General features: G+C 41.8%; 1 protein-coding gene across 1 annotated transcript in view; it reads right to left on the minus strand.

The window, feature by feature from the left end:
- Positions 1-21,109, minus strand: part of FBXO36 (F-box protein 36) — a 451,851-nt gene that overhangs the window by 19,194 nt on the left and 411,548 nt on the right. The window lies entirely within an intron of this gene.

Here is a 21,109-nt window from a genome sequence, read left to right on the forward strand (position 1 = left end):
TGGTTTCAGAAGGGATGTAAGGTGTGGGCTGTGTTTATGTAAAAGCCAGCTTAGAAGAGTAGCTATATAAGATTTATCTCCCAAGCTGGTTAACCTACATTAAGGCATTAATGTAGAAATAGAAAATAGAGGCATTATGGATTTAAATGGCTTCTGAATTCCAAGTGCTTTCCATTCAAAGCCCCTCTAAAGCACAAAGGCCTTCTTTGGGGGGTGAGGAATAGCCCTTTCAAAAATTCAGCATCGAAGAGTAGGTATTGTGAAGAACCTCTGCCCACCAGCAGAATAAGAAGAAAAAGCAGTGCTTATTTAAAGCCCTTGACAAAATTGAAGATAATTTTTGAATACTTTAAAATGACAAGAAAACATGTTCAAAGCATGCTCAAATATACTTTAGAAAGTTTCCACCAACAAAGTATTTAAAATGTAAAAGTTTTAGGACATGTATAGCTAGGTATGAAATGTGATGGTTTGAAAGTGTAAGGTGGTTAGAGTGTTTTGAAAAAAATACTCTTGCTTTTTTGGTATTTTTAAAATGTAACTAACATATATTTCGTTTGAAACTAAAAAAATGTATATTAAAACAAACTCCATTTTGAAACATAAAATCACTATCTGCATGTTGGATTATGTGGCAGACAGTTCCAGTGACTCTCTTTTCCTAAACTTACGCCCCTGTGTGTTTCCATCCCAGCCTGAATAGGGCTGCCCTGTTAACAAAGAGGATATTGCAGAAATGATATCCAAAGGGGAGGTAAAGCCTTCTGCTTTGCTCTTGGATCACTCACTCTAGGAGAAGCCAACGGCCATGTCCTGAAAAGTTCTTTTGAAGTCTCACAGTGGCTGCCCTTAGAGACAACAAATGACCAGTGTTTCCCATTCAGATCTTAGTTAATCTCTTTAGGATTGGGAGGGTCTGGAAGAAAAAGATCTAGCTATGTTAATAGAGATTCTTCACAGATACAAATTTTCCTCCACAAAGAACAGCTTTGCAGAACCATTTCAAAATATGGCAAATCAACATGTTTTGGGGTAAAATATGTTGATTTTCTTCTTTGTCTCATAATGCTATGCCAGAGTCAGGCTGGAAAGTAAATTATGATATATAGGGTTAAATAAAACCCATCTGATGAGACTTTATGATTTGTAGGGCATGACTCCCCAGACCCCTTAGATAGGAATTTGTGCAAGATAAAAAAATCAGAGTTGGCCGGGCACGGTGGCTCAAGCCTGTAATCCCAGCACTTTGGGAGGCCGAGACGGGCAGATCACGAGGTCAGGAGATCGAGACCATCCTGGCTAACACGGTGAAACCCCGTCGCTACTAAAAAAAAATACAAAAAAAAAAAAAAAAAAAAAAAAAAATCAGAGTTTACTCTTCACTTAGCAGCACTATGGAGAGGTCCATGAGACAAGAAATTGAAACCTCCTGCCAACAACCACCAGTGATTTGTCAGCCAGGTGTATAAGCCATCCTTGAATGCGATCCTCCAGCTCCAGTCAAGCCTTCAAATGACTGAGGTGCCATCTAACCCCGTGCAAGTCTCCCAATCAGAACCACTCAGTTAACCTGCTCCCAAATTTCTGGTCCACAGTAACTGTTTGAGATAATAAACATTTATCATAGTTTTAAGTCATTACGTTTTGGGATAATCTGTTACACAGCAATAGATGATAAAGACTCGGGTACCTGCAAGTGATGTGCTGCCACAATGGAACCTAAAATGTGGGAGTGGCTTTGATATTGAAAAGTCCATAAAAATGTGAATGAATGTGAGGAGAGGGTTGGTGAAAGCCTGAAGAGCCAAGAAGTAACCATTAGTAGAAGCCTAATGAATTCTGAGGTTTTAAAGATGAAGACTTAAAAGATTGAGGGCCAGGTGCGGTCACTCATGTCTGTAATCCTAGCACTTTAGGAGGCCAAGGCAGGCAGATCACTTGGGGTCAGGAGTTTGAGACCAGCCTGGCCAACATGGTGAAACCCCATCTCTACTGAAAATACAAAAATCAGCTGGGCATGGAGGTGGGCACCTGTAATCCCAGTTACTCACAAGGCTGAGGCATGATAATTGCTTGAACCCGGGAGGTAGAGGGTGCAGTGAGCTAAGATTGTACCACTGCACTCCAGCCTGGGCAGCAGAGTAAGACTCTATCTCAAAAAAAAAAAAAAAGATTTAAGTGAGAAAAAAAATGCACCTTATGAGTTGTGCCGTTTAGCTAAGAAAATGTCCAAGCAGGAACATACTGCCTGATTTCTTCTTGATGCTTAAAGTAAAAGATGAGAGAAAAGAGATAAGCTAAAGGAAGGTATCTTAAAAATGACACAGGATTTACTGCTTTTGAACATTCTCTGCCTCTTCAGTTGTCAAATAATGCTAAAATTAAGAAATGTCTCTCAGGCAAAGATCAAATCTAGGACAATGTAAGAAAAACATGGTAGAAAGAAGAAATTGGAGGTGGGGAAAGGTGGCTATAAGATGCTATCAAAAACCATCCAGTCAAACCTTAGGGTTTTCATGAAGCTTAAGGGTGTTGTCACTCAAGAGTCAAGAGCAGAAACCCAAGGCAGAGAAGCGCTTATCTCAAAGAGATATGTAAGTGTGGTTTTCCCTAATGCAATAGACCCCAATAAGAAATGCATGATGTTTTTAAGAGAATTATATTGGTAAAAACACTGCCATCCAGCCTGAACTGAACAGGTCACATGCAGTACAAAAGGAGAACACTTTGGACCCTCAACCAGCAAGGTAGCTTTCATTCTAAGGCTTCTTCTCTTGGCTTGTGCAGGGTTGCCATTTCACTGTGTGCTCACACGACTTCTTCGTTGTGAGCTTGAGTAGATGGGGAGTGAGCCTCTGGTCCGACTTCTAACAAGAACACCAATTCTATCAGTTTAGGGCCCCAACTTAAAGACCTTATTTAACCTTAATTACTTCCTTAGAGGCCTCCATGTCCAAATATAGTACACTGGGAGTTAGGGGTTCAACATATGAATTTGAGGGGAGACACACTGAGTTCATAATAACCCTGGGAAACATTTGGAAATTTTAAACACATTTCTGAATAATGAAGGTGTCAGAAGAGATATCAGGCCAGGCACAGTAGCTCACCCCTGTAATCCCAGCACTTTGGGAGGCCAAGGTGGACAGATTACTTAAGGTCATGAGTTCTAGACTAGCTTGGCCAACATGGTGAGACCCCATCTCTATTAAAAATACAAAAATTAGCTAGGCTTTGTGGTGCTCGCCTGTAATCCCAGCTGCTCAGGAGGCTGAGGTGGAAGAATTGCTTGAACCTGGGAGGCGGAGGTTGCAGTGAGCCAAGATCGCACCACTGCACTCCAGCCTGGGTGACAGAGTGAGACTCCCATCTTGCGGGGGTCAGGGGAAAAAAAAAGAAAGAAAACCCAAGAGACTGTGACCAGTAAATAAAATGAATTCACTGATTAATTAAGAAAAGGAAATCTTAACTAAAGTTTCAGGTCTATACTGCTTTACAGATTAGCTTTATAAACTCTCAAAGAATTGTATACCAATCCATATGGTATACAATTTGTTCCAAAGAATAAAAATAGAAGAACTCCCCAGCTCAAATTAGGAAGTTGTGCAAACCAGCAATGATGGTAGACAAAAGGAAAACTGTATGCTAAACTTTGCTTAGGAACATACGTGGTAAAAATTCTAAACAAAACATTAGGAAATTGAGTTCATCAACATATTAAGAAAGTAAACAAATTTTGACCAGTAGGATTAATCCTGGAATGATCTAAGGATGTTATAACTCGGGTAAGTATCTTACAGAATTTGCCACATTAACATATTTTTTGAGATAAAATAACCATCTCAAAAATATAGAAAATTATTTCATATAAATATTTCTAACATCTATTATAAATAAAAACTCCTAGAAAGCTAGTAATAAAAGGGAATGTCCTTAACCTGATAACCTGATATATAGGAGTTACCAAAAACCCAGTAACAGTAACAATAATAATGAATGGTACAAATATGGGTTGGTATCATCTTCAGTATCTGCCAGGTACTGCTCTAATATGTATATATATAAAGTATGTGTAATACATATATGTTATATAATACATATAAGATATATCTCATATATATATAATATACACAGTCATTTAACCCTCACAATGACCCTATTGGATGGGTACAATTATTATTCCCCTTTTATAGAGAAAAAAAGGAGTACTGGAATATGGAGAGAACGTAAGAGAGAGAGAGAAATGAGGAAATGAAGAACAGAAAGGATAAGTGGCTTGTTCAAGATCACACAATGAGAAAGTGGCAGAACTAGGACTGAACCCAGGGAGTTTGCTCTACAATGCACCTCCTAATCATGATGGTATATAACCTCTAATGTCAGAAATAAGACCAGAATGCCCACTATCACCATCTCTATTCAGCGTTGTTTTAGAGGTCATAGAGAGAACAAAACAAGGAAAATATAAAAATACATCATGAGCTGGGTGCGGTGGCTCACGCCTGTAATCCCAGCACTTTGGGAGGCCGAGGCGAGTGGATCACAAGGTCAGGAGTTCAAGACCAGCCTGGCCAAGATGGTGAAACCCTGTCTCTACTAAAAATACAAATAAATAAATAATTAGCCGGGCATGGTGGTGGGCGCCTGTAATCCTAGCTACTCTGGAGTCTGAGACAGATAATTGCTTGAACCTGGGAGGTGGAGGTTGCAGTGAGTTGAGATCACACCACTGCACTCCAGCCTGGGCCAGAAAATGAGACTCCGACTCAAACAAACAAACAAACAAACAAACAAAATACATCATGGCCGGGCATGGTGGCTCACGCCTGTAATCCCAGCACTTTGGGAGGCTGAGGCGGGCAAATCACCTGAGGTCGGGAGTTTAAGACCAGCCTGACCAACATGGAGAAACCCTGTCTCTACTAAAAATACAAAATGAGCCAGGCATGGTGGCACATGCCTGTAATCCCCAGCTACTCGGGAGGCTGAGGTAGGAGAATTGGTTGAACCTGGGAGGTGGAGGTTGCAGTGAGCCAAGATCGTGCCATTGCATTCCAGCCTAGGCAACAAGAGCTAAACTCCGTCTCAAAAAAAAAATAAATAAAAATAAAAATACATCATGATCAGAAAGAAAAAAAAACTGGCATTACCACAAAATGATCTGAACGTCAACATACAAAAGTCAAGAAATCCTACTGAAAAGAGATCAGTATCATTTCTTCATATACCAGCGACCATTAACTCAAAATTATAACTTAATAAGCATTTATCTTTTGGCTCAGCAATCTCACACTGAAATGATCTGTGTACACAGTTACTCATTTTGGCATTATTTGTGATATGACAAGATTGGAAACAACCCAATTTTTATCACTAGAATTTTGGTGCCTACATATAAAGAAATATATGCAGATAAAGCATATATATGATACGTATATAGTATTTGCTTTAGTATAAAGCATATATACTCTATTAAAGCATAAATACTCTACGCAGTTTAAAAAAAAAAAAAAAAAAAAAAAGAATAAAAGCAGGCTGGGCCCGGTGGCTCACATCTGTAATCCCAGCACTTTGGGATACTGAGGCGGGTGGATCACCTGAGGTCAGGAGTTCGAGACCAGCCTGAGCAACATGATGAAACCCCATCTCTACTTAAAAAATACAAAATTAGCCGGGCGTGGTGGCGCATGCCTGTAATCCCAGCTACTCGGGAAGCTGAGGCAGGAGAATCGCTGGAACCCATGAGGCGGAGCTTGTAGTGAGCCTAGATTGCACCATTGCACTTCAGTCTGGGCAACTAGAGTGAAACTCAGTCTCAAAAACAAACAAACAAACAAAAACAAAAACAAAACAAAGAATATCTCCAAAGACATGAGGTGATTTCCAGGATATACTGGTGAAAAAGTAAAGTGTTGAACAGCAGGAGCAGAATGCTATTTGTGTAAGAATGGGTAGAGGAATATAAATATATTTATGAATTTGTTATATCTGCAGAAAGAAACACTGGAACTGTAAATAAAAGCACAAGTGTTTATATCCAGGGCAAGGGAAGGAAAGGGCAGTGCAGACAGAGATGGAAGACTCTGAGTACATCGTTTGACAATTTTGATTTTGGAAACACATACATGTTATATATATTCAAGAATTAAAATAGAATGTAAGTTTTTAAAAACACACTATTAGCACAAAAAAATTATAAGGTGACTAGGAATAATTTAGGATTCTTTTCTCTCCTTTCTTTTCTTTTTTAAAAGAGATGGGATCTCACTATGTTGACCAGGTTGGTCTCAAACTCCTGGCCTCAAGCCATTTTCCCATCTCAACTTTACAAAGTACTAGGATTTCAGGCGTGTGCCACGGTGTCCAGCCAAGGAAGAATTTGAATAAAACATATATAAGACCTTTATAAAACATATATAAGGTCCTTTATAAAGAAAACATTAACTTTATGGAGAAAAATAAAAGAAGACCTAAATGAATAGAGAGATATGCTAATGTTGAGAAGACTCAATACTGAAGGATGACAATTCTCCCCTCAGAAATCTAGAAATTCAATTTCAATCAAAATCTCAACAGGGATTTTTATATGACTTTACCAGTTGATCTTAAAATTCATATGCAGGGAAAAAGTCAAGAACAGCCTTTGTAAAGAATAAGAGGAGAAGAAAAAAAAGAGTAAGAGGAGGAAGAAAATGAATTCCTCTAAATAGATAAGAAAAATTACTATAAAGATTGCAATTAAAGCAGTATAGTGTTGGTGTTGGTGCAAGACAAACAGTGAAACAAAATAGCCCTGGAAATGACAGGTACATATGGGAACCTGGAATATGTAAAAGATAAGATTATAAAACAGTATGGAATTACTAAACTGTCCCATAGATAATGCTAGAAACATTGACCAGACAGAGAGAAAAAAAAAAAAAATCCTATGTTTCAATCCATTATATCAAAAAATGAAGTTAAGTCAAAGACCTTAAGTAGGAAACAAATCATAAAATATTTGAGAATTTTTTTTTTTTTTTTTTTTTTTTTTTTTTTAGACAGAGGCTCACTCTGTCATCCAGGCTGGAGTGCAATGGCATGATCTCGGCTCACTGTAACCTCTGCCTCCTGGGTTCAAGTGATTCTCCTGCCTCAGCCTCCCAAGTAGCTGGGATTACAGGCGTGCATCACCATGCCTGGCTAATTTTTTTGTATTTTTAGTAGAGATGGGGTTTCATCATGTTGGTCAGGCTGGTCTCGAACTCCCAACCTCAGGTGATCCACCCGCCTTGGCCTCCCAAAGTGCTGGGATTACAAGCATGAACCACCATGTCCAGCCTGAGAATTAAAAGTAGAGCTATAGTCTTATGAAAGCAGGGTAGAAAAAGATTTCTTAAACAAAACACAAAAGTGCAAGCCATAAACTAAAAAACTGACAAATTTGATGGCATTAAAATTGTAAACTGTAACGTAAAGGCCACATAGACAAGGTAAAAAGCTAAGTCAAAAACTTGGTGAAATATCTGTAGCACATACAACCAAATTAAATAATTAGTATTCAAAATATGTACCTAAATAAGTCTCTACAATCAACCCAAAAAAAGACAACCAGATACACACACACACACAAAATAGGCAAAGAAGATGAATTAGCAATTCTCAGAGGGGAAAAGCCAAATTGTCAATAAATATAAGATATTCAACCTCATTAATAATTAGGGAATTTACATACCTAGTTTGGTATAGAAGTATATGTATCTCTGACTACACCATATGTTGCTGAGAATATACAGAAACAGCATCTCTCATAAAATGCTAATGGGAGTGTAAACTGATTTAACTCATTTGGAAAATAGACTGTCAATACTTAGTAAAGAGGAAGAGACATATATCCTGCAAATCAACAAATACAAATAAAAAGGTTAGAGAAACTCACACACAGATACATGAAGAAGAGAATATATGAAGATTTACTGCAAAAAAGTAGAAACCAACTACCCTCAGTAGGGGAAATTAGTTGCATAAACTATGGCTTATAACAAAAATGGCCGAGTGTGGTGGCTCATGCCTGTAATCCCAGCACTCTGGAAGACCAAGGCGGGCAGATTACTAGAGGCCAGGAGTTCGAGACCAGCCTGGGCAACATGGCAAAACTCCGTCTCTACAAAAAATAGCTGGGCATGGTAGCATATACCTGTAGTCCCAGCTGCTCAGGAGGCCTAGGCGGGAAGATCACTTGAACCCGGGAGGTCAAAGCTGCAGTGAGCTGAGATCAAGTCACTGCACTCCAGCTGGTGTGACACAGCAACACCATGTCTCAAAAAAAAAAGGGGGGGGGCATTAGAAATTATAATACAAACCATTGAAATGAAAGAACCAAATCTACTTATATGGATAAATCTCAAAAACAATGTTAAAAGATAAAGCAAATTTGAAAAGGACAGTATGATACTGTTTCTATAGAATTTTATTTATTTATTAATTTATTTTTTGAGACAGGGTCTCACTCTGTGAACTAGGCTGGAGTCCTGTGGTGGAATCTTGGCTCACTGCAGCCTTGACCTCCCAGGCTCAAGCAATCCTCTGACCTCAGTTTCCCGAGTAGCTGAGACTAAAGGCATACACCACCCACTGCGCCCAGCTAATTTTTATATTTTTTTATAGAGACAAGATCTTGCTATGTTGCTTAGGCTGGTCTCAACCTCCTGGGCTCAAGCAATCCTTCTGCCTTGGCCTCCCAAAGTGCTGGGATTACAGGAGTGAGCCATCGTGACCATCTCTATAAAATTTTAAACAAAAATAGTAAAAATAAAATAAAATAATAAAAATTGTATATATTATTCATGTGTTTGTACTATAATACAATATGCTTAGAAATGATACAAACTTTATTTTCAATTGATTAATTGACAAAAACTGTACACGTTTATCATGTATATGATGTTTTGAAATACGCATACATTGTGAAATAGCTTGAGAGAACTAATTAACATATATGTATTACCTCACATATTTACCATCTTTTGAGGTGAGAACACTTAAAATCTACTCAGTGGTCTTTAAGAATACAATAAGTTGTTATTAACTACGGTCACCATGTTGAAAAACACATCTCTTGAACTTATTCCTTCCATTTAACCGAAATGTTGTATCCTTTGACCAACTCTCCTAAATTTCTCCCTTCTATCCCCTGCCTCACGTAACTCCTATCCTACTCTCCACTTCTATGAGTTCGACTTTTTCAGAGACTGCACACATAAGTGAGACCATGCATTGTTAGCCTTTCTGCGCCTGGCTTATTTCCCTTAGCATAATGCCCCCCAGGTTCATCCATGTTGTCACAAATGATAGGATTCCCTTTTTTAAAAAGCAAGGCTGGATAGTATTCCATTGTGTATATGTATTGCATTCTCTTTATCCATTCATCTGTTGATGGACACAGGTTGATTCCATATCTGGGCTATTGTGAATAATGCTGCAATGAATATGGAAGTGCAGATATCTCTTGTATATACAGATTTCCTTTGGCTAATAGTGTGATTGCTGGATCATATAGTAGTTCTATTTTTTATATTTTGAGGAACTTCCATGCTGTTTTCCATAACGGCTGTACTAATTTACATCCCACCAACAGTGTGCAAGGGTTCTCTTTTCTCCATATCCTCACCAAGATTTATCTTTCAACCAACTTTACAATAGTTAATAGAAAGGAGTGGAGGAAAAATAGATAGGTGGGAAGCGGTAATTTGATTATATATCTGTAATCTTCTTTTGTTTTTAAAAGGTATTATATGTAGCCAGGCGTGATGGCGGGTGCCTGTAATCCCAGCTACTTGGGAGGCTGAGGCAGGAGAATCGCTTGAACCTGGGAAGTGGAGGTTGCAGTGAGTGGAGATGGCGCTACTGCACTCCAGCTTGGGCAAAAGAGCAAAACTCTATTTTTTTTTTTTTTTTTTTTTTGAGACGGAGTCTTGCTCTGTCGCCCAGGCTGGAGTGCAGTGGCGCGATCTCGGCTCACTGCAAGCTCTGCCTCCCGGGTTCACGCCATTGGGTAGCACTAAAGAGCAAATTTTTAGTAGAGACGGGGTTTCACCGTATCTCCTGACCTTTTCGGCCTCCCAAAGTGCTGGGATTACAGGCGTTTAAAAAAAAAGGTATTATATGGTGCTTTTGTCAGCAGCATTTAGCAGGATTTATACTAAAACTGGGATGTAAGAAAAAGATAAATATACCCCTGAGAAAGTATGATACAAAGTTGAAATTATTGAAAAAATTGAAACCATTTGGAGTAGATTCCCTGACCACATGTAATTTAGCTAAAAATTAAGAACAAAAAAAGTATCTACGAAATCCCCAACTACCTGTAAATTAAATAATATATTTCTAAGTAATTAAGGGTCAAAGAACACATCAAAATGGAAATTAGAAAATGTTTTAACTGAATGAAAATGAATGAGAATAAAGACACAAGTTATCAAAACTTGTCCAATGTAGGTAAAGCGCAGTTAAAGAAAATTTAGAGGAGAAAAAATGGCTCTAAACAATGATTTAGGCCAGGTGCAGTGGCTCATGTCTATAATCCCAGCACTTTAAGAGGCCAAAGTGGGAGGAATTGCTTGAGGCCAGGAGTTAGAGATAAGTCCCAAGACCAGCCTGGACACCACAGTGAGACCCTGTCTCTACAAAATTATCCAGATGCGGTGGTGCACACCTGTAGTCCCAGCTAGTCCAGAAGCTGAGGCAGGAGGATCACTTAAGCCCAGGAGGTTGAGGCTGTAGTGAGCCATGATCACTACATGATTACATGTGGGAGCCACTGTGCCCAGCAAGAGTCTCTGTAATGTTCTTTTCTGTAGGTTTAAAATATTTCTGAATTTGAAAACTTGTAAAGAGCAAGCTACAGGATACAATGCATAAGATTCTTCTTTTTGGCCAGGTGCGGTGGCTCACACCTATAATCCCAACATTCTGGGAGGCTGAGGTGGGCAGATGACTTGAGGTCAGGAGTTCAAGATCAGCCTGCCAACATGGTGAAACCTCATCTCTACTAAAAATACAAAAATTAGCTGGGCATGGTGGGTGGGTGCCTGTAGTCCCAGCTACTAGGGAGGCTGAGGCAGGAGAATCACTTGAACCCAGGAGGTGGAAGCTGTGGTGAGCCGAGATTGCACCACTGCACTCCAGCCTGGGCTACAGAGGGAGACTCTGTCTCAAAAAAAAAAAAAAAAAAAAAAAAAGAGGATTCTTCTTTTTATGTTTTATTTATTTATTTGTTTGTTTGTTTGTTTATTTTAAGATAGGGTCTCACTCTCTCGCCCATACTGGAGTGTAGTGGCACAATCACAGCTCACTGCAGCCGTGACCTCTTGTATACAAGTGACCCTCCCACTTCAGCCTCCCCAGTAGATGGGACCACAGGTGAATGCGAATCCACAGCCAGTTAAGTTTTGTATTTTTTATACCAACAGGATTTCATCACATTGCCCAGGTTGGTTGTGAACTGCTTGGGCTCAAGTGATCCTCCAGCCTCAGCCTCCCAAAGTCCTCAGATTATAGATGTGAGCTACCGCGCCCAGTCCTTTTTGTGTTTATGCATAAACCATGTTTATAAGGATGTAACAGAAACTCCTAATGATGGTTGTCACTGGAACTAGAAACACAGGGTCAGAGATAGACTTATTTTCATGCTAAAACCTTTTATTTTTATTTTATTTATTTGTTTGTTTGTTTATTTATTTATTTATTTATTTATTTATTTATTGTTGTTGTTGAGACGGAGTCTCGCTCTGTCGCCCAGGCTGGAGTGCAGTGGCTGGATCTCAGCTCACTGCAAGCTCCGCCTCCCGGGTTTACGCCATTCTCCTGCCTCAGCCTCCCGAGTAGCTGGGACTACGGGCGCCCGCCACCTCACCCGGCTAGTTTTTTTGTATTTTTTTAGTAGAGACGGGGTTTCACTGTGTTAGCCAGGATGGTCTCGATCTCCTGACCTCGTGATCCGCCCGTCTCGGCCTCCCAAAGTGCTGGGATTACAGGCTTGAGCCACGGCGCCCCCACTATTATTTATTTATTTATTTATTTTTGAGACAGGGTCTCATTCTGTTCTCCAGCCTGGAGTATAGTAGCACAATCATGGCTAGCTGCAGCTTTGACTTCCTAGCTCAAGCCATCCTCCCACCTCAGACTCCCAAGTAGCTGGGACTACAGGCATATGCCACCATGCCCAGCTAATTTTTTTATTTTTTGTATAGACAGTGTCTCACTATGTTGCCCAGGCTGGTCTCGAACTTCTGGGCTCAGGCAGTCCTCCCACCTTTCCCTCCCAAAGTGCTGGGATTACAGGCATGAGCCACAGTGCTTAACCTAAAACTTTTCAAACTGATTTAACTTTTGTTTTACTATGTGCATTAATTCAATTTTTAATCTTAAAAAATCAGTTAACAATAAATGACAAAATGTAAGATTTTATTTGGATTTGCCTTCTCTGCTCTGCAGCCCAGAACGAGCCTCCCACGCTCCTACCTCCTGTACTCTCCCACCTCACCCTCACTTGCAGAACCCAACCCAAGGTGTCCAGAAGCCACAGACCAAGGCTGAAGACAAGGGCAGCCGATCAGAGAGGGCAACAAGGAGGGGAGGAGTGCTGTAAGAGGTATTAGTTAGGAATGAGAAAATGAAGGCCCAAGTTAAAGGCTGATGTATAAGCCTAAAAAAAAAAACCTAAAGAAAATGGATTATGGAACAAGGCATGATGGCAAAAGGGGTAAGAAAACACCTACTTCCTGTTGGATGGAGTATAATTAACACAGGAGTGTTTTGGAAGGCAATTTGTAAGGATAAGAAAGTAGCATTTTCTATACATTTTAAATTACTCTAAATTGAAATATTGTGACATCAAAATATTAATGAAGTCTCATTTTAGGTGCAAATGTTAAAATAATGTAAATTACACAACTTAAAATTATTTCAAGAGTAGCATAATTATAAAGTTGGCATCATTATTAAGGTCAAATGTGTTGCAAATGGCATTTGTGCTGCATCCCGTGGCAGTGCCACATGAGCCAGTTCACAGAAAGACCATCCTTGGTCACGTTAACCTTGAATTTTGCAAGATTTTCAAGAATGCACCCCTCAAATAAAATCTATCAAAATTTATAAGGTATATCTCTTTGGATATAGCAATTCCACCTGTAGGAATCCATGTTACTGACATTCTCATGTAAGTGTGCAGATAGAGATGTCCCAGCATGGCCGGGCGCGGTGGCTCACGCCTGTAATCCCAGCACTTTGGGAGGCCGAGGCGGGCGGATCACAAGGTCAGGAGATCGAGACCACGGTGAAACCCCGTCTCTACTAAAAATACAAAAAATTAGCCGGGCGCGGTGGCGGGCGCCTGTAGTCCCAGCTACTCAGGAGGCTGAGGCAGGAGAATGGCGTAAACCCAGGAGGCGGAGCTTGCAGTGAGCCGAGATCGCGCCACTGCACTCCAGCCTGGGCGACAGAGCGAGACTCCGCCTCAAAAAAAAAAAAAAAAAAAAAAAAAAAAAGATGTCCCAGCATGTACCTAAAGGCCTCAGTGAGAACAGCAAAACCTGGAAACCATCCGAAAATGCCCATCAATTGAGGACTGTGTATTTGTACCCACAGAATACCATACATCCTTGCAAAAGAACAGGGTACTTTACGTACACTAACAGAAAAATAATCACAATATATGAAGAGCAAAAACAAGTTAAAAACCTAAAGACGAAATTGATTTGATTTTTTTTTTTTTTTTTTTTTTGAGATGGAGTCTCGCTCTGTTGCCAGGCTGGAGTGCAGTGGCATGACCTCGGCTGACTGCAACCTCCACCTCCCGGGTTCAAGCGATTCTCCTGCCTCAGCCTCCTGAGTAGCTGGAACTACAGGAGTCCGCCACCACGCCTAGCTGATTTTTGTATTTTTAGTAGAGACAGGCTTTCACCATGTTGGCCAGGATGGTCTTCATCTCTTGACCTCATGATCCGCCCGCCTCGGCCTCCCAAAGTGCTGGGATTACAGGCGTGAGCCACCGTGCCCGGCCTGATTTAATTTTTATAAACATATACACGATTCAAACAGAAAGAATTCAAATACAAATGAAACTATTTGGAATGGTTGTCTCTGGGGAATGGAGCTTGGAGGAGATAAATAATTTTCACTTTTTAAATATTAAAAACTCCAACGGCTAGAATTTTTTGAGTACTTATTATGTGCCAGGCAAATTCTAAGCACTTCATTCAATTAGTCCTCATAAGGTTCCTGTGAGATAGATGCCATTATTATTCCCATTATCAGCAGTTGAGGGAAATAAGACCTAGGAAGATTAAATATTTGGTGAAGGTCACATACCTAGTGGGTTTAGGGCCAGGATTTGAATGGAAGTGGTCTGTATCAAGCAACACTCTTATTCACATGCTAACAGTTCTCTATACTTGGTAGTGTTAAGAATAATGTTTAAAATAATAAACATGACAGTTGTTTTTTTTGTTTTGTTGTTTTTTTTTTTTTTTTTTTTTTTTTTTTTTTGAGACGGAGTCTCGCTCTGTCGCCCAGGCTGGAGTGCAATGGTGCAATCTCGGCTCACTGCAAGCTCCGCTTCCCGGTTTCACGCCATTCTCCGGCCTCAGCCTCCCGAGTAGCTGGGACTACAGGTGCCCGCCACTGCGCCCGGCTAATTTTTTTCTATTTTTAGTAGAGACGGGGTTTCACCATGGTCTCGATCTCCTGACCTTGTGATCCGCCCGCCTCGGCCTTCCAAAGTGCTGGGATTACAGGCATGAGCCACCGTGCCCGGCCTAAACATGACAGTTTTGACTCTTAAAAATGCAAACCTGGGCCAGGCTGGGTGGCTCATACCTGTAATCCCAGCACTTTGGGATGCCAAGGCAGGGAGGATTGCTTGAGCTCAGGAATTTGAGACTAGCCTGGGCAACACAGCAAGACCTCATCTCTACTAAAAAATAAAAAAAAAATTCAAATTGGCTGGGCATGGTGGTGTGCACCTGCAGTCCCAGCTACTCAGGAGGCTGAGGTGGGAGGATTGTTTTTTGTTTTTTGGTTTTTTATTTTTTTTGAGACAGAGTTTCGCTCTTGTTGCCCAGGCTGGAATGCAATGACACGATCTTGGCTCACTGGAACCTCTGCCTCCAAGGTTCAAGTGATTCTCCTGCCTCAGCCTCCTGAGTAGCTGGGATTACAGGCGTGTGCCACCACACCCGGCTAATTTTGTATTTTTAGTAGAGATGGGGTTTCTCCATGTTGGTCAGGCTGGTCTTGAACTCCCGGCCACAGGTGATCCACCCACCTCAGCTTCCCAAAGTGCTGGGATTACAGGCGTGAGCCACCACACCCGGTGCGAGGATTGTTTGAGCCCAGGAGATAGAGGCAGCAGTGAGCTGTGACTGCGCTACTGCACTCCGGCCTGGATAACAGAGTGAGATCCTGTCTCAAAAATAAATAAAATAAAAATGCAAATCTGGAAAAAACAAATTCAACAACGTTTTAATTTTGCAATTTAGTAACATAAATCACAGTGGTAGACAGAAGAATGCCCATCCCCAAAGATGTCCATGTCCTAATCTCCAGACCCTATGAATATGGGACCTCACATGGCAAAAGTAACTGTGCAGATGTGATTAAATTAAGAATCCTTTTTTGTTTTTTATGAGACAAGCTCTTGCTCTGTCTCGGGTCACTGCAACTTCTGCCTCCCAGGTTCAAGCGATTCTCCTGCCTCAGCCTCCCAAGTAGCTGGGATTATAGGTGCCCACCACCATGCCCGGCTAAATTTTGTATTTTTAGTATAGATGAAGTTTCACCATGTTGGCCAGGCTGGTCTCAAACTCCTAACCTCAAGTGATCCACCTGCCGCAGCCTCCCAAAGTGCTGGGATTACCGGTGTGAGCCACCGTGCCCGGCCAAATTAAGGATCTTGAGATGGGAGGCAATCCTGGATTATCTGGAGAGCCTGATGTCATTACAAAGTTCCTTACAAGGGAAAGGCAAAGGCAGGAGAGTCAGAGTCAGGGAAGGAGACGTGACCACGGAGGCAAGGTCAGAGTGGTGCCTCGTGAGAAAGACGAGACCCGCCATTGTTGGCTTTGCAGATAGAGGAAGGAGGCTGGGCACAGTGGCCCACGCATGTAATTCCAGCACTATGGGAGGCCAAGGCAGGCAGATCGCTTGAGCTCAGGAGTTTGAGAGCAGCCTGGACAACAGGGCGAAACCCCATCTCTACAAAAAATACAAAAAAATTATTGTGGTGGCACATGCCTGTAAGTCCTGACTACTTGGGAGGCTAAGGTGGGAAGATCACTTGAGCCTGGGAGGTGGGAACTGCAGTGAGCCAGGACAGCCCCACTGCACTCCAGCCTAGGTGACAGAGTGAGGCTAGGTCTCTCAAAAAAGAAAAAAAGAAAAAAAATGTGTGACCCCTGACCCCATCACTTCTCTTGCTCCTGCTGTGTAAGACACCTGCTCCCCCTTTGCCTTCCACCATGATTGGAAGCTTCCTGAGGCCTCCCCAAAACAAGCTGCTGTGCTTTCTGCACAGCCTGCAAAACCATGAGCCAATTAAACCTCCTTTCTTTATAAATTATCCATTCTCAGGTATTTCCCTATAGCAATGTGAGAACAGACTAATACAACAGCAAACCATAAGGACATGCTGGGAAAATTTTTTCTTTTTTCTTTTCTTTTTTTTTTTGAGACAGGGTCTCATTCTGTCACCCAGGTTGGAGTGTAGTAGCACAATCACAGTGCACTACAGCCTCAACCTCCGAGGCTCAGGTGATCCTTCCACCTCAGCCTCCTGAGTAACTGGGCAGGCAGGCACCACCACACCCCACCAACTTTTGTATTTTTTGTAGAGACAGGGTTTTGCCATGTTTGCCAGGCTGGTCTCGAACTCCTGGCTTCAAGTGATCCGCTTACGCCTGGGAGGTGAAAGTTGCAGTGAGCGTGATCGTGCTACTGCACTCCAGCCTAGGCAACAGAGTGAGACCCTGTCTCAAAAAAAAAAAAAAAAAAAAAAAAAAAATTGTTCATGAATCAGGTTATTTTGTCTTGCTTTTCATTTTGTTACCGTTTTTTTCAGAGACGGTTGGTGGGCGGTCTCACTGTGTTGCCCAGGCTGGCCTCAAACTTCTGGCCTCTAGTGATCCTCTCACTTCACTTCAGCCTCCCAAGTAGTTGGGATTACAGGCGTGAGCCACTGCGCCTGACTTTGTATCAGGCCATTGAATGCTCACCATGGCCACATGGAGTAACCATTATCTCCAGTTAAGTATGAGGAAACTGACTCACAGAGTGGCGAGCAATCAGCTGTGGTCACACAGCAGGCTGGTGGCAGGACAGAGATTTCAACCCCAGCTTACTGAGCCCCAGTCTGTGCTACCATGAACCCTCCCTCCTTCCTCTAGAGACAGAGGACTTCCTGAAGGATTCTCTAACAAGTGGGTATAGAGAAACTAACAACAGCATGGTTTGGAGTTTTCCCCTCAGAGATATAGGAGCCTTTGAACTTGCCGGGCTGATTTAATTTGGTATCACAGTGCTGCTGCTGGCAGGAAACCACCTGGCAGCCCTGAGACTGCAGCTCTGTAAACTACCATTTAAAAAGCCTGGTTGGTACATGCCTTGGCTGAATCCCTCAACTCTCCTGCTGTCCAGCAGGAACAGAGCCAGCAGGGAGGCAGGCCTGCTGTCAGACTCATAAAATCTTTGCTATATTGCCTTTTCTCTTCCAATATCAGAACCCCTCAAGTAGTTATCCTGAAGTGAACCCCCTCCCCCAGTATCTTAACAGGAGCTTGACCCCTTCCCCCAATATCTTATCAAGGGCAGGGCTTGGAAGATGCCTGGAACAGGCAAGAGACTGGTGAGGTCTGCAGGTAAGCCAGCACTCAGAAGGCAGTGGCAGGCTTTTGACTCCAATCTCTGGCCCAAATCCCCATCTCCAGGTTTTTGTGGAAGACAATCAGAAAATCACATGGTCTCAAGGAACAATGCAGCATTCACTAGACATATAGCTCTGTGGAAGGTCCTACAGTGGTAGGAAATAAATGGAAATAAATATGGGAAATAAATTGGAAGCAGGGCACTGTGGCTCACGCCTATAAACCCCCGCGCTTTGGGAGGCCGAGACAACCAGATCACTTGAGGCCAGGAGTTCGAGACCAGTCTGGCCAACATGGTGAAACCTCATCTCTACTAAAATACAAAAACTAGCCAGGTGTGGTGGTGTGCGCCTGTTGTCCCAGCTATTCAGGGGCAGGAAGCGGGGGTGCTGAGGCATGAGAACTGCTTGAACTTGGGAGGTGGTGGTTGCAGTGAGCTGAGATCGTGCCACTGCACTCCAGCCTGGGCAACAGAGAAAGACTCTTGTCTCAAAACAAAAAACAAAAAACAAAAAACGGATCTTAACTTGAAAGTGAAAATGAAATGTGTTTTATGGAAGTTTACTTTATAGTGATCTGCATAGAAACATGTTTGGTCCACAATTAAAGAAGTTAGGCATGCCCGAACTGATTGAAATTCAATCAAAAGTAAATAGTCTTCCGCCAATATGATTGTTCTTTTCTTTTTCTTCTAATCTCAGTCACATTTTCTTCTCTTTTTCTTTGACAACATGGTTGTTCTTAAGCCAACAATGAATTTTATAAATATTTGCCATAAAGGAGTTAATGATATTGCACACAGACAGTAAGCCAGTGAACCACTCAATCCAGCAGACTTTTTTTTTTTAACTTCGCCTCCCAGGTTCAAGTGATTCTCCTGCCTCAGCTTCCCAAGTAGCTGGGATCACAGGCTTGCATAACCACACCCGGCTAATTTTTGTACTTTTAGTAGAGACAAGGTTTCACCATGTTGGCCAAGCTGGTCTCAAACACCTGACCTCAGGTGATCCCCCTGCTTCCACCTCCCAAAGTGCTGGGATTATAGCTATGAGCCACCGCACCCAGCCCAACTTTTGACTATTTAAGAAAGCAAAACAAAACTTTGCTTCTCTAAACAAAACAAAAAACAACAACAAACTATCACATATATACATATATATACACACACACACATATAAAAAATAAAACTGTCACATACATATATATACACACACTCTATATATATTTATATAGGGTCTTGCCATGTTGCCCAGGCTGGTCTTGAACTCCTGGGCTCAATAAATCCTCCCACTTCAGCCTCCCAAAGTACTAGAATGACAAGTGTGAACCACCACACATGGCCTATCACATACTATTATTGTTAAATAATGGAATTTTTTTTTTTTTTTTTTTTTTTGAGACAGAGTCTCACTCTGTTGCCCAGGCTGGAATGCAGTGGCATGATCTCTGCTCACTTCAACCTCCACCTCCCAGGTTCAAGCGATCCTCAGCCTCCCGAGCAGCAGGGATTACAGGCGCCCACCCCCATGCCTGGCTAATTTTTGTATTTTTAGTAGAGATGGGGTTTCACCATGTTGGCCAGGCTGGTCTCAAACTCCTGACCTCAGGTGATTCACCCACCTCAGCCTCCCAAAGTGCTGGGATTACAGGCATGAGCCACTGTGCTCAGCCTAAATAATGGAATTTTTTAAAGAGTGTTGATTATCAAAGATCCACTCAGAGTTTGCCTTCTAAATGAGATTAATATGCTTGATTCTTTTGAGTTTCAATGCTTAGTCCTGGCAATGTCAGTATTTAGCTGTAAGATCCTCCTTTCTGAATCTCATGGCAATAATATTTATTTCACAAGGATATTATAACAAAATGAGCAAAAGTACTTGATATTAATATAAATAACATTGTTTACTATAACTTATAAGAATCTCTAAGGTGTCTTCTAGTTTTAAAATATTACTATTATTAATTTTTTTTGAGATGGAGTTTCACTCTTGTTGCCCAGGCTGGAGTGCAATGGCGTGATCTTGGCTCACTGCAACCTCTGCCTCCCAGGTTCAAGCAATTCTCCTGCCTGAGCCTCCTGAGTAGCTAGGATTACAGACACCCACCACCACGCATAGCTAATTTTTTGTATTTTTAGTAGAGACGGAGTTTCACCATCTTGACCAGGCTGGTCTTGAACTCCTGACTTCAGGTGATCCGCCCACCTTGGCCTTCTGAAGTGCTGGGATTATAGGCATGAGCCAACGTGCCCAGCTATTATTATTATTTTTGAGACATTCTTGCTCTGTTGCCCAGGCTGGAGTGCAGTGGCATGATCAGGGCTCACTGGAGCCTCAACCACCTGGGTTCAAGCAATCCTTCCACCTCAGCCTCCTGATTAGCTGGGACTACAGGCACGTGTCACCATACCTAGCTAATTAAATTTGTGTTTGTTTGTTTGTTTGTGGAGACTAGGTCTCACTCTGTTGCCAAGGCTGATCTTGAACTCCTGGGCTCAAGTAATCCTTCCCAAGGCATGAACACTGCACCTGGCAAATTTTTATTTTTAAGGAGTAATTATTAAAGAGTTTAGTTGAAGAGAGTCCCTTGAGAGACACATTCTAAAGTAGATGAAGATTAAACAACATAACAACTGGGATTTGCTTCATAATAGTCCAGTGGGAACAGTGGGTTTCATCTACAGGTTTGGGTCACATTTTGAGTATTGCTGAAGTTAAAAACCATTCTGGCCAGGCATAGTAGCTCACACCTGTAATCCCAGCACTTTGGGAGGCCGGGGCAGATGGATCACCTGAGGTCAGGAGTTCGAGACGAGCCTGGCCCACATGACGAAACCCCATGTCTACTAAAAATACAAAATTAGCCAGGTGTGGTGGCAAATGCCTATAATCCCAGCTACTCGGGAGGCTGAGGCAGGAGAATCACTTGAACCTGGGAGGCAGAGGTTGCAGTGAACCGAAATCATGATACCGCACTCCAGCCTGGGTAACAAGAGCAAAACTCCGTCCCCCCTCAGAAAAAATTCTGTCTGCTTTTTATGTTTGAATTTTTCATATTGAGAAGTGTTAAAATAATTAATTGGGAAGCAATCGGGCTTAGATGTCGCCAGTGTCCTGAGTTCTTATGTAAGCAAACTGAAACCCAACTCAGAACAGATGGTTGGGTCAGGTGCAGTGGCTCACGCCTGTAATCCAGCACTTTGGGAGGCTGAG

This window comes from Macaca thibetana, chromosome 12 (assembly GCF_024542745.1).
Source record: "Macaca thibetana thibetana isolate TM-01 chromosome 12, ASM2454274v1, whole genome shotgun sequence".
NCBI classification, from domain to species: domain Eukaryota; kingdom Metazoa; phylum Chordata; class Mammalia; order Primates; family Cercopithecidae; genus Macaca; species Macaca thibetana.